Source organism: Lycorma delicatula, chromosome 9, assembly GCF_047948215.1.
Source record: "Lycorma delicatula isolate Av1 chromosome 9, ASM4794821v1, whole genome shotgun sequence".
Taxonomy (NCBI): Eukaryota; Metazoa; Arthropoda; class Insecta; order Hemiptera; family Fulgoridae; genus Lycorma; species Lycorma delicatula.
This window is the reverse complement of record NC_134463.1, coordinates 106,629,909-106,643,251: the sequence shown is the minus strand read 5'-3', so window position 1 is coordinate 106,643,251 and position 13,343 is coordinate 106,629,909. Positions and strand designations below refer to the sequence as shown.

Sequence of the window (13,343 nt, the reverse complement as noted above, 5' to 3'; positions counted from 1 at the left end):
TTTGAATATATCTCCTGTTTTTATTTAACTTTTTTCCAAATTAAGTGGTCTCCGGTTCGGTTACCGATTTATGACTTCGGCGTCATTTTTACGTTTTTATCTAATCCTGTTTCTTTTCAAAACATCTTTGTAAAAGCACGTATTAATAATAAATAAGGATTGAATAAAAATATAATATTTATATTTGTAATATAAATGTTATATATTTTTTTTGTATGAAATCGATACAGATGAGGTGCCAGTAATTGATAGCGGTTTAAAATATTTAACTTATAAAAAAGGACGTACACGTTTATAGATTTATTGATTTCTTTAGTGTTTTGTTGAGGAAAATGCAAGCTAGTTTTTATAATTTAATAACAAAACAGTCAAGGCTACTCCAGTGCATTTTTTCCTCGTTTTAGTAACTCTTATTTATCACAGTGATTTTTGTTTTTCAGGGAATTATGAGTATCCGTATTTATGGATATTTATTTCAAATTAATTTCAATCTTAATGTTGAAAAATAAAAATTGCTTGGATTTCACTATAATTAGTTTTTTATTCTTCTTTCTACTTAGTTTCCTTTTTTTTAAAATAATTATTTCAGTGATTTTTGAAGTTTTTTTTCACACTTTCATCTTACATTAAATTTGAAAACCGTTTTTATCTCCCTTATTTCTTTTTGAAATAATTTTAGTAAAACATTTATATAATTTTCAAAGAAATTGTAAAATTAGCAGAAATAATTATATTTGGTTTAGATTTTATACATAAAAATATTGAAATATTCTTTAATACATCCTAAATGACAATAGTTTTTGAATATTTGTACTGTAAATGTCAGGTTTTTTCTGACAATATTTAAAAAATTATTTTCTACTCGATGATAACGAACAATATCAGGAAAACGCTTGCTTTGGAAAAAAATGCATTTATTTACAAAAATTATTATTTGTAAAAAAATTATTACAGTTTACCAAAGAAGAAAAAATTGAATCATTCTTTTATTATGACATTTTTTGTATACGGCATCCGAAAACTCGCTTTTATTAATTCATATCTTTCCGTCGAGTGGCATTTTTTTTACATGGAAATGACCTTATCGAATGATTTTTGCCAGTTTATTTTTTTCAGGAACGTGAAACATAATTTGATCCTTTCATAAATTTTGGTTAGTTTAGATTGCCGATTTGAAATATCTCACCCAAAAGGTTTCTATAATATTATTTATTAATTCTTATCGGATTTAATTTCTTAAACGAGAGGACGTTTTCAAACTAAAGAAAAAAAAGAGAAATTGTACAGTGAGAGGATGGTATTTCAATTCTTCCTCTGTATTGAAACCCGTTGCAATTCTAATAATAAAATGTAAATTACTTCTTGAAAATAATTTGCAAATGTTGCTCTATATGAACTACATGTTTAATTTAAAAGTTAGTTTAAATTAATTCGTGTTCTAAACATACATCGAACCATTTTGAAGAAATATAAAATCATTGTTTAGATATCTTCCATTTTTATGGCGTATAAAAGAGTAATTTTTATTATTTTTACTTTACATTTCGATTAAAAAAATTATATAGAATTATTAAGACCCATTAAGTTTACCCTGTCTATACTATTTATGAAAATGTGTCGGCTGCCACGTTTTTGTTCTTTTATCTACAATATATTGGTATTTATTTCGTTTTTTCAACATTTTTATTGATATATACCCTTTTCGGATAAAGGTTTTATACCTTTTTCGGAAAAAAAACGGATAATGAGATACCACAGTGCGGAGGGTAATGGGAATTATATTTTAAGACAGATAAACATATTACATTAAGAGATTTTAGAATTTTTCTATTTAGGGGATAGAATTGCAAATGTTGACGAAATAACTCGGTCGTGAAATGGTCTTAAGCGAGGAGAACTTTCATTAGAAATAAAAAGAAAACATATTTTGAAGTGTAGATATTAAGAATGACAAATAAATTTTTGAAAATATTTGTGTGGTTTTAACACGATCTGTGCGTGCAGTCGGAATGAATACATTCAATCCGATTATTTAAAATTATTTTTTGTCTTAAATTTTTTCATTTTGCTTTTTCGGCTATTGTGGTATAGAATTATTATACGAGAAAGCATTAGAGTGGATCAAAGTTTTACGGTGCAGGGTTTTTTTTCTGTATTTCTCGACGTTTTCGGCTCTCGAGTCAAAAAATTGGGTGGGGGGGATATTGTGTACGCCGCATGGTTGCATTTGGTGATTGGCTTCTTTTTTTGATGATCACCCATGTTATGTGTGATCATGTTCTCTTGAAATTTTTTCGTGGTCGGTACGTTTGGGAAATCGATGTAGGTCCATTTTGTTGATCTTCATGATTGGAGGGTGATTTGGACTAAGAGTCTGATCTGGTGTGATTTGGTGAAAAGTTTACTTTGTGCGTGCGCGCGTTCGCGTCTGTTTAAAGTTTTAATATTTCAACATTTGACCGTCGCAAATCAGCTGATCTCGAAGTCGAGAGTTCTAAGGTTCCAATCGTAGTAAAGGCAGTTACTTTTTTACGGATTTCAATACTAATCGTGGATACCGGTGTTCTTTAGCGGTTGGGTTTCAATTAATCACATATTTCAGGAACGGTCGACCTGAGACTGTGCAAGACTACACTTAATTTACATTCATACATTTCATCCTCTCAAGTAATACCTTTCGCTGATTCCGGAGACTGAACAGAGAAATAAAAGGTGTCCGTGAGTAGCTTTGGTACGTCCTAGTCGCAGTCGACACAGGACCCCTTCTTCTCGGCGAATTTTCCTGTATGAAGAGTCCCAGTTCCTGCATTCAGAGTATGGAAACTGATTCTCAGAATTTCCAGAGAGGTGTAAAAATCGCCTTCTTTTGTCCGGAAGGAAGGCTGGCTAATTTCATATTAAATAAAATTTTATAATTATTTCTTGTTTAAATTACTGTTTTAGGGGGTTTTTCCTTCTAAATAAAAAACAAAATAAGTAAGAAAAGTTAACAATAATTTCTAAACTTATTAAAGGTTAACTCTGCAAATTCCGAGAAGGTTCGGTAACGTTGATGTCAAATTATTATCCCGGCTCTCTACCTCTGGAAATTTACGTCCATAATATAAAACATTTAAAAAAGAAAAACGATTTTTTTGTAATATTTCTATAAAGATTTACAGGGAGTACTGAAATACGAGTATATCACGAAATTTAATATTCGATTCTATAGACGTAATAAAATATATTTAAAATGTTTCGAAACTTTTTTTACGTGTACTTGTATGTGCTTGTTTAGAAATTTGTAGAAAATAGCATTTCGTGTAAAAATTGCTTTTTAGCAAAGTTTTTGCGTTTATCATTATTTTATTACTTCAAGTAAATATCAATAGTTTTCTGTAAAATTCCATTTGATAAGTCTTTACTTTTTTCTGCTGTGAAACTTATTGAATATACGATTAGGTAAAATAAAAATGTTGAATATAATTTTGGATTTAAACTGTAGAATATTAGATTATAATTTTTTCAATAGAAATTTTTGTTGTTTGCTATCTTTTATGAATTATAACGAAGTATTATAAAGGAAACATAAAAAATATTCTATTAATAGTTTGTAACAAGAGTAATTTATCTATCCGTCCTTTTTTGTTTATTCGTTTAGATTAATATTTTAGTAGTATAGTGTAATTTTTATAACATCCATTTATACATTTACTTTTTCTTTATAATTACAATATTTGATATTTTTATTACTGTGTGTTAAAATATTCGTGCACCAGTTTATTATATGTACAGCCAAGTACGCGTATGTGTGTGGCTTCAAGGTATAATGTGGCTATATTTATAATACGACTAGTATATACAATCCTGCCTTTGCTCTGCCGGGCCTCTACATACCATGTTGTTAAATAAAATATGAAGGGGTGATGTATATTCTGGATAGCAAAGGCAGGGGTGGGGTTGGGGGAGGTTTCAACTATGTAATTTATATATATATATACACACACAATGGAAGGGTTGGTTGTGCTTTGGGGGGCTTCCCTCTACTTTCCTCTTTACCGTCGTTTTACCCCCGCTTCGGCACGTCATTCGGTTACTGTATTCTCTCTCATGTTACTGTATACACTGTGCAGTAATTCATTTACGTTAGTTGTATGTCCTCATATATACACTTACATTCAGGTAAGGAGTTTTTTTTTTTTTTAATTAATAAAAGTAGTAATAATATGTTTTATTAATTTCTTTTTTCTTTATATATATATATATATATATATATATATATATATATATATATATATATATATTCATTACACATCTGTGTTACATAAACCTGCATTTTATGACGTATAGATTAAACGTATATTTGATTTATAAAGCATGTAACCGGTTCAAAATATTACGAGTTGTTTATTCTTTTATTTATTTATTTTTAATTGAATATAAACATTTATCAAATTTTTATAGTAATTTTTCAATAAATGTTTGACAAAGGAACAGTAAAGTACTTACATAATCGATCTTTTTTTTGGGTAGGGAGGTAAATTCAGTTTTAATTTATTAATATTTTGTGTAATTTTCTGTCGAGAAAATGCTAGTTAGTGATTTTAGAAAACAATATGTGGATAAAGGACTAAAACAGAAAAAGAAAATTAAAAACAATTTTTTTTTTAATATTTTCTACATTTTTGGCCCGGAGTCCCATAATTAAGAAAATTGCAGATATTCCTTGCCAGCTCTACACATGAAGTTTATAACTATCAAAAAATTAAAAAAAAGGATATTGAAACCGAAGGGAGATAAAGCAAAACAACGAAAAATATATATTTCAGTTTTAAGAGGATAATATTTAATAGATATTAATCGTTAAATATTATTTGATAATATATTATCGAATTGCAGGTATCAAAGTTTCTTTAATAAAGTTTTATCTAAAAACGAAGAAATCAAAATGGTTTTTTTCGCGAATCCCCCAACCATTTAATGAATCTTGTAAAAAAAAAAGTATTATAATCAGCGCCTCACGTATAGAAATATTTGAACCATATTTGAAGATAGTCGGTTTGGTCAGTCCTGTGATATAAGACCAAAAGCAGTGCGATATAGTTTTGGTTTTTGGATATGGACGAACTAGTTTTACCTTAAAACGTAAAGATAAGAAAAAACCTCGATACCTTTTTTTTGGCACTGTTTAGCTGGGAAAGTAACGTCGAACACATTTAAGTAATATATATACACACACACAGAATAATATATATATATATATATATATATATATATATAGAGAATAGTGTGATCTTATTTTATTTATTTCTTTTTCCAGTTTAGTTTCCGCGAATTACCGTTCAGGTATTACTTCTGAGGATGATTGAGTACGATATGTATGAGTGTAAATGAAGTGTAGCTTGTACATTCTCATTTCGACCGTTCCTGAGTTGTGTGGTTAATTGAAACCCAACCACCAAAGAACACAGTTATCCACGATCTAGTATTCAAATCCGTATAAAAATAATAACTGCCTTTAGTAGGACTTGAACGTTCCACTCTCGACTTCCCAAATCAGCTGATTTGCGAAGACGCTTTCACCACTAGAGCAACCCGTTGGTTTACTTATTTTATTTACTCTGAATTAATTATTAATTGTATTTAATTCATGAGGAATCAATAATAGTCGAAATGTGCCACTTCATTTACTAAAAGCTATCTTTTGAAAAAAAAACAGTAGTTTATTTTAAACTAATTAATTATGGCGTATCGTGTAAATAAAAAACACACGTATCGTGTGTTAAATGAAAAGGGCTGAAATACTTTTTCTTTGGTCGCATTTAGAAATAATTGTTTAAAGAAATATAGCTCAAAAAGTTTGTATTTATTCTACCATTGGACGTTGTAGATAAAATAAAAGTTATTTTTAATTTTTTAAATAATATTTTGAAGATAACAGCTTTCTTAGGAAATAAGTAAATTCAATTTTTATTTTATGGTTTGTTAAATTTCTATAAATTGGATCTGTGATACTTTTGATTCCATTATTGATTGTTATCAAAGACTCACATATTTGTAATTTATTACTTCAAAATGAAATTTAAGCATTTTCTGTCTTATTATGAAAATATTATCATAGTATGAATTATGTATTATTATAGTATGTATTATGTTCAAGAATGTCTACTTTAACTCGATAATTTTATAGTTGTTATTCTGCTACTAATTTCGTAAAAATAATGCTTCTTACAGAAAACGTTAGAGAAAGATTTGTTTAAAACGAAATTTACGTAATAACGTAGACGTTTTAATGATATTTTTTCCTGTCAAATCACTTTTACGTTAAAAAAACAAGCTTTGGTAATTTTGCCCTATGAGAATGGAAATAGGTATCGTATGATAAATGACATGACTGACTGGGATTCGAACCCAGGACCTATGGATGAAAGGCTGAGACACTATCACTTCGCCAAAATTATTATTATCCACTCGCATTATTAGTTTTTAAAATGTGAATTCCTTGTTAATATCCTATTTGATGAGGGATTTCTTTTTTAAAGATTTATTCCCTGTTATATATAAAATATTCTAATTTTTGGAATTTTTTTTAAGTAGCTTTTTCTACAAACAATTGTTGGCTATTTTTAATTTGGCACGGATTCCGAAGTCGAAATTAAAAGTACGGTTGAATGGGTGTTTTTTGTGGTGAGGGTTATGTACAACAACTTTTGTATGACTGTTTATATGGGTATTTTTCCTTACTTGTCTGTTTCACTATTATACGTTTTTTACCGGTTGTGCAATGGAAGATACTTTTTATTTTCTACGTATAAACTACACATTTTGTAATATTGTCTCTTGAAAAAATATTACTGATGATGAGGTTTCCACTTTTTATCTCATTCGAAAGTATATCCATAGCCCTCTGATCTTAGACCGGTGTAAAGATTTACCGTTTTAGAATATCGGGGCAGATAAGTTTGAAGTAGAAAAATTAATTTAACCTATATGAAAAATTGTTTTTTATAAAGATTAATTTAAAAAAATACTTTTTTTTCATCTTAACAATTAGAAAGGATTATTGTTAATTTCTTTTTAAATTTAACATTCGTAATAGATAATTTTGTTTCTTTACAGAATTTGTTGAACTTGTATTAATTTTCGCCATTACTAATACTTTAGCGAGAAATCAGGCTTTAAATTCAATTTGTTATAGCTATGACAAATGTTAAAACAGGAAGAAATATAGGGATTAATTTTTTTTCACGTTCTAGTTGCTGTATACCAATATTTTGTAAGTTAATTTGTCATAAATGTCGAAGTTTTTATTAGTTATTTTTTTTTACAATTTTTAAATAAAATTATTTATTAAATTATTCTCTATTTATGATTTTTTTTTAATATGTAAAGATAAAAATATTTATTCATGATGTAATTCTGAATATTTTCATGCAAATCCACAACGTTATATGGATACTTTATACTCGTATATAGGAAAATGTTTCGTCCATTCTGTTGAGGTCCAGAGATTATCATTATACATTTTTGTAGATTAACCAGTATTAAATTATTTTCATTGATTTTTTTCTTATTTCCAGGAATTTATAATTTCGAATTCTGCGAGTTATCTCGTGAATTTTATTTTGGTTTTATAGTAATATATTAAATTCTCTTTCTTAGATAATCACGTAAACTTTCTAACAGTTAATCTCCTAGACAACAGCGAGAATGCCCGGTGATTAAAACTCCTACCTTTGCTGGACTTGGAATTTGAGTGACCATTAAAGCCGTTTCAGTATGTGGTGAGCATCTTTCTATGCCGTTCGTTCTCAGAGTGGGCGATAACGCTCCCTTCTGGGCGCTGGAGGTCTTCAGCGGGGACGGTAGAAGACCCACAGAAAATTGTGGGCGTTCAGGCGGTCTAGGAAGGCGTTGGCTGATTAAAAAAAGGCAAAAATTATGTTTTCCTGATATTTCAAACTAAAATTAAATACCTACTACACTAGTACAAAAACTTCCAGGGACACCTATATTTTAAGATAAAAAATTATTGTATTCAAATTACTTGAACTCTGCAACAGGAGGCTTAGAGAGAAGAATAAAAAAAATTAAGCTTGAGTACTCATATGTGTACGATTTTTCTGAACCGTAATATTCCACTTTAAAGACTTCTGTCTTTAATTCTGGATACCTCCTGATCTAAGCAACGTATTGATAAAAATAAATACCGCTTTAATGACAAATTGTGAGGTCTTTAATGTAGCGTTGCAGAAACATGTATCACTCGCTCCCAGCTTAATCCAAGTTCTTGTATAATTCCAAATACGATTAAGTTTGAGTTTTGATTGCTCTAATTTAAAATGTAAGTTTCAATTCAGAAATAGGATATGCCACGTTTAAAAACAAACAATAAATGCAATGGCTGTTTTTAATAACGCATCTTAAAAACAGTCACAGCAATTATTATTTTTAACAGATGATAAGTTTAACAATTTTGGGGCGGAGGCGCTAGAAAAGTTTTGATTCTCAATATGGGCGGTGGGAGAAAAAGTTTGTGAATCAGTGTTCTATCCCTTGATGAGGAGCCTAGCCTATTTCCATGTATCTATATTACTATTTGTTTGTCTATTGTGCGAGTGTGTTTATATATGTAAACTTAATTTATGCATGTACTTTATTTATATCTTTGTGTGTGTGTGTGTGTGTGCTCGTTGGAAACCTCTCATCATGTGCTTTTTGTAATGATTTAGTCGGTTTCTTACTCAGAACCGATCGTAAATAAACAAATTGTGAGGCAAAAAAAAACTGTCGTATTCGGATATATTGGTTGATGTACACTTTTTAATTATATTCCTGTCTGATTTGTCTAAGGTTTAATAGATTGAAAATTTAATTTCTCTCTCTCTCTCTCTCTCTCTCTCTCTCTCTCTCTCTCTCTCTCTCTCTCTCTCTCTCTCTCTCTCTGTGTGTGTGTGTGTGTGTGTGTGTGTGTGTGTGTGTGTGTGTGTGTGTGTGTGTGTGTGTGTGTGTGTGTGTGTGTGTGTGTGTGTGTGTGTGTGTGTGTAGACAAGGGTAGACAAGCTAACCTTATAATTCATTATAAATGAATTCTTCATTACAAGGGTAGACTGAAGTTTATATATACTCGTGTATAAAATATTTAACGTTTTGAAAACTATTAGTACTCAGGTGTTAATGGAATTTGTATGTTTCTGTTTATTCGGTTGACGGGTTGAGAGCGCCTAACTGTGTTTCTGTTAGATTACTCTTTAGTATTCATTTTAATTTAATATTTATTATGCCATTTATTCGTAGGTTTCGTTCATCTCATATCATTATCGTTTTTTTTTTTTTTTTTTTTTTTTTTTTTATAAAGTAAATCTCATTGAAACTGTCGTTAAAGTTTTTGAAAAATTCCACGATTAATTTTTTAATAAATTTTTCTTTTGTATAATTAAACTTCATTTAACTTAAAATTTACTTTCTCTAATTTTATTTTACTTATTTTTTTCTAAAAACTTGGTATTATATTTGTTATTTAATTATTTTTGTTTTATTTGATTTAAAGTTTATTTAAATTCTTATCTTTTAATACAGTATCTTTAGTAAAATAATTTAAAACAATTCTTCATTTTTCCGGATAATTTCTGAGAATAAATACTAAATTTTTTGAATTATCGTTTTATAAAGTTTGTAAATGTTATTGAACGGATCTTTTGGTGGAAAAATATATGTAGTAAAGTTTGGTATTGAATTCGATTCCCAGTAAGAATTGTGGATTTGATTTTCACAGCAGAATTGTATTATTTTTTTATTCCGAATATTGCCGATTATATACTTCTTATTCTTAAAATAAATTTTGATAATTATGTTTTAGATGGATACAAACCGGGTTATTTATTTTTAATAGCGTTACGTATAGCTTAATGTAATGTAATTCTTTATTCTATCGCTAACGTTTCAATAAAAAAAGATTTTAGAAATGCATTTTTGTAATATTTTCTGGAAAGAATTATTGAAACGTTAATTAAAATGAATTGTATTCCTACAAAATACGGAAATGAGATTAATAACGGTGAAAAACGTTTTACGTGAACTTAGTTATTTGAATTCATTTTTAAAGAAAGAAAGAAGGGAAGAGGGTAGACCAGTAATTAACCGCAGGAGTAAAACTATGTAAACAACTAATATGTATTTAGTATTTACTTATTTACGTAACATCTATTTCTAATTTTGTTTTTTTTATTCTTACATGTGCATATTTATAATTATTTATACTGCGAATTGAACGCATAATTTCAAATCGAACCTGCCGAATGTATCGTACAAACAGATTACTAATCGTTAGGTATTTTATTGTATTATCGGTTGAATGAGCTTTACATGTGATATTGATATAAAGGTTTCTCGTGACAGTTTAATACAAAATGTATCAAGATAAAAAGTAGTACAAACATATATATCACTTTATTGTCTTTTTCTTTTGAAAGTTTTGTTGAATTCCTTCCATCTACTCGAATGAATACCGAAAAAAAATTTTCGGTTGGTATAAATTATAATCTGGATAACGGCATCGTTGGTCGATACGTATCTTAATATTTCCTGTTATCTGTGATCCACTGCAGTTTTAAAAAAAAAAAAAAAAAGCTAAATAGCTTGATAAGGATAAGCGTAATTTTTCGTCCCGGCTACATCGATAATATGGTGCTGTAACATAATTAACCATTGTATTAAATGTAAAGATTTTAATTTTTTGGTAGCCCTTACTGTTAAGTATAAAAAAAAAATTAGCAAAAGATGTTCCCTTTTCCTGGCAAAATGAAACTATTTAGAATTATGGTTGTATCTGTACTTTTTAAAAAATTCTTGCGAATGAACGTGTTGATTGGCACCAGAAGATCTGTAAGCCGATGTTAACGTGATAAGTAGTTTTTTGTAGTTTTTTAATAAACTACTTATCACGTTTTTAAGTAGAAATTGTACAATGTTAAACTTGACTGGCGTAAACGTAATCATATTTAACAATTTTTTCAGGCTTATCGATTGATTAAAACACTTGTCCATCGAATAAAGTTATCTATTGTGCAACTGTTTACTGTTATACATGTATTATTATGTTTAAAAATTCCTTGATACTAATTTTATTATATAGCGCTTTTGAATTCGACGTACTTTCTTACATTTCTACATCAACGCTATCTGTGGGCATCAACTGTAGTTATGTAGTGTAATATATATGCTTCCGGTCAGGTTGTGTGATTTTATCGTTATTTATGGTTATATTTGTTTTGTGGTAATATATTTATGTATACATTTTAAATCTGAGCGAGTCAAGTTGGTCACAAATTAAAGTAATTAGTAAGCTGCTAATAATATTAATATACTCTTAATGTTTAATATATTTTAATAAAATAATGTTTCTTTGTTCACACTTTTGTTACTCAACGATGCTGGGATTAATTTCTTTTTATACATAATATTTTTTTTAATGGACTTTTCCTTTTTAATTAAGAGAGATTAAATCGTAAACTCATGTAATTTAAAGCGTACCGTGTGTTGTTATGTATCGTTGAGCTTAGGTTTCCGTATGGTTTTCCATACCTAACCTCAATTATGGTGAGGCATTCAGGTTTTTTGTACTGTGATGTTTGGTATTAATATTAATTTCTGGTTTAAATCTTACTCATAATCATAAAATTATAATTAATAATGATAATGTTTATTTATAATTTTAAAGTACACGATTCCTATTTTTAGTGTTTTGTTAAAGATTGATTGCCTTAGTTTTTTTTTGGGGTGGGAATAGATCATCAAAGGATTATGCAAATATAAATTTTTTACTTTTACTTTTTTCCCCCACAATTTCTTATTCTGTGATTTCACTTGTTTTCCTTCGTCAGGTACTTCCTATGGCTGGGCATTTTCTGTTACACTGGTATGTTCAAATTGTACAAGAACGTTCTTAATCTGTTTGAAAAATTTTCCTGTGTAAGATTGAATTTTTCAATTCTATTTTCATTTGTTTAGTGTAAGTAACCCTGTTGATTTTTGTATTTCCAAATTTATTAGAGATGTGTTTGTTCACTCTAGATTCATTCATCCTCATATGTCTAAGAAATATATTTTTTTTGTAAAATCTGCTTCTAGTTTGTGGATATTTGCGTGTATCTCTTTGTTTGATCTTAACTTTAAATAATTTGTTGGTTTTAGGTTCATATATTTTTCTGAGTATTCTCCTTTCTAGTTATAATAATTTTTCTACGTTATTAAAGTAAATTGTTTCCGTTGCATAAAGAATGACAGGTTTAAAATCTGTTGTGTCTAATTTTAGCACTGATGGAATTTTTTCTTATAAACATTTTTAGTTAAAAATTCTAATTTTTCTAACTTTGCTAGTTTACTTTCTAAAGAAGTTATGTCCGTCCCATTATAACTGATTATTTACCTTAATTATTTAAGATCTCTAGTTGTAACATTTCAAAATTTGGTATGGATTTTTTTTTTGTACTAATTTATGAATGGATTATTTTTATAGCAGTGTTTCATTTTGTTTGATTTGTTTTAATGTAAAAAATCTCATATATTTGATAGTTCTGATGTAAATTTAACTTTTTATTTGACGTCCTCGAACATGGTTCTCCACTCTCTTAATATGTAAGGTGAGGAATTAAGTGCCAATAAATATTTTATACTGTGTGCATTAGTTTTATTTAATATATTTTTTTTTTACATCATTATTATTACAAGTTTTTTTGAGAAACCTATTTTTCTTCTTTAAACCTGCTGATTTTTTTTTACATTGATTTAACGTTGAAAAAACACTTCTTCGAGAACCAAAGTACAAGTGAAATAGTATGTAGCATCCAGATAACTAACAAACACTATTATAATTTAATGGTATTTGTGTTCGACATAAAAGTTGCGTACAAGAATTTCAGCTGCGTCTGGGTATTGATGGGATTCTTCAATTGCAAGTTGCAGTAGGCATCTTGTTGCCAGAAATGGCATCGATGATTACCATATGTGGCCGTGGTTATTTGGTATTCATGAACTCACTTACTATCACTATTTTCTCTCCACAGTATGCATTGAAAATTATGATCCTGAGGATCCACCCGAATCTGTCTGTACATTTTATTGACTTCTGCATTAATGGCAGTTTTATGTGTTCGAAATTGAAGCAACTTTAATCGAGAAAAAAATCTTGTACTGTGGAGCCAACTTGAAGAATGTCATTTAATAATATGTTACTGCTTGATTTACAAGAAGCATCAAAGAGAACACATGTCTTTGTTGAAGTGCTAGCTTTCTTAAATACTGAATAATGAGGTAAGTAATATAGGTCTGATTTTTCTTAGGTGGTAGGCGAATTGCATATGACG

The 13,343-nt window shown here is 28.6% G+C and overlaps 1 protein-coding gene across 12 annotated transcripts in view; it reads left to right on the top strand.

Moving 5' to 3' along the window:
* mub (poly(rC)-binding protein mub) overlaps positions 1-13,343 on the top strand; it is a 493,744-nt gene that overhangs the window by 378,159 nt on the left and 102,242 nt on the right. The window contains exon 1 of one of the 12 annotated variants that reach the window (XM_075376026.1): positions 11,176-11,312. The exons of the other annotated variants lie outside the window; for them this stretch is intronic. The gene's annotated coding sequence lies outside the window, so the exon portion shown is untranslated. Of the gene's footprint in view, positions 1-11,175; positions 11,313-13,343 lie in introns of those variants that run through there. 12 annotated transcript variants of the gene reach the window in all.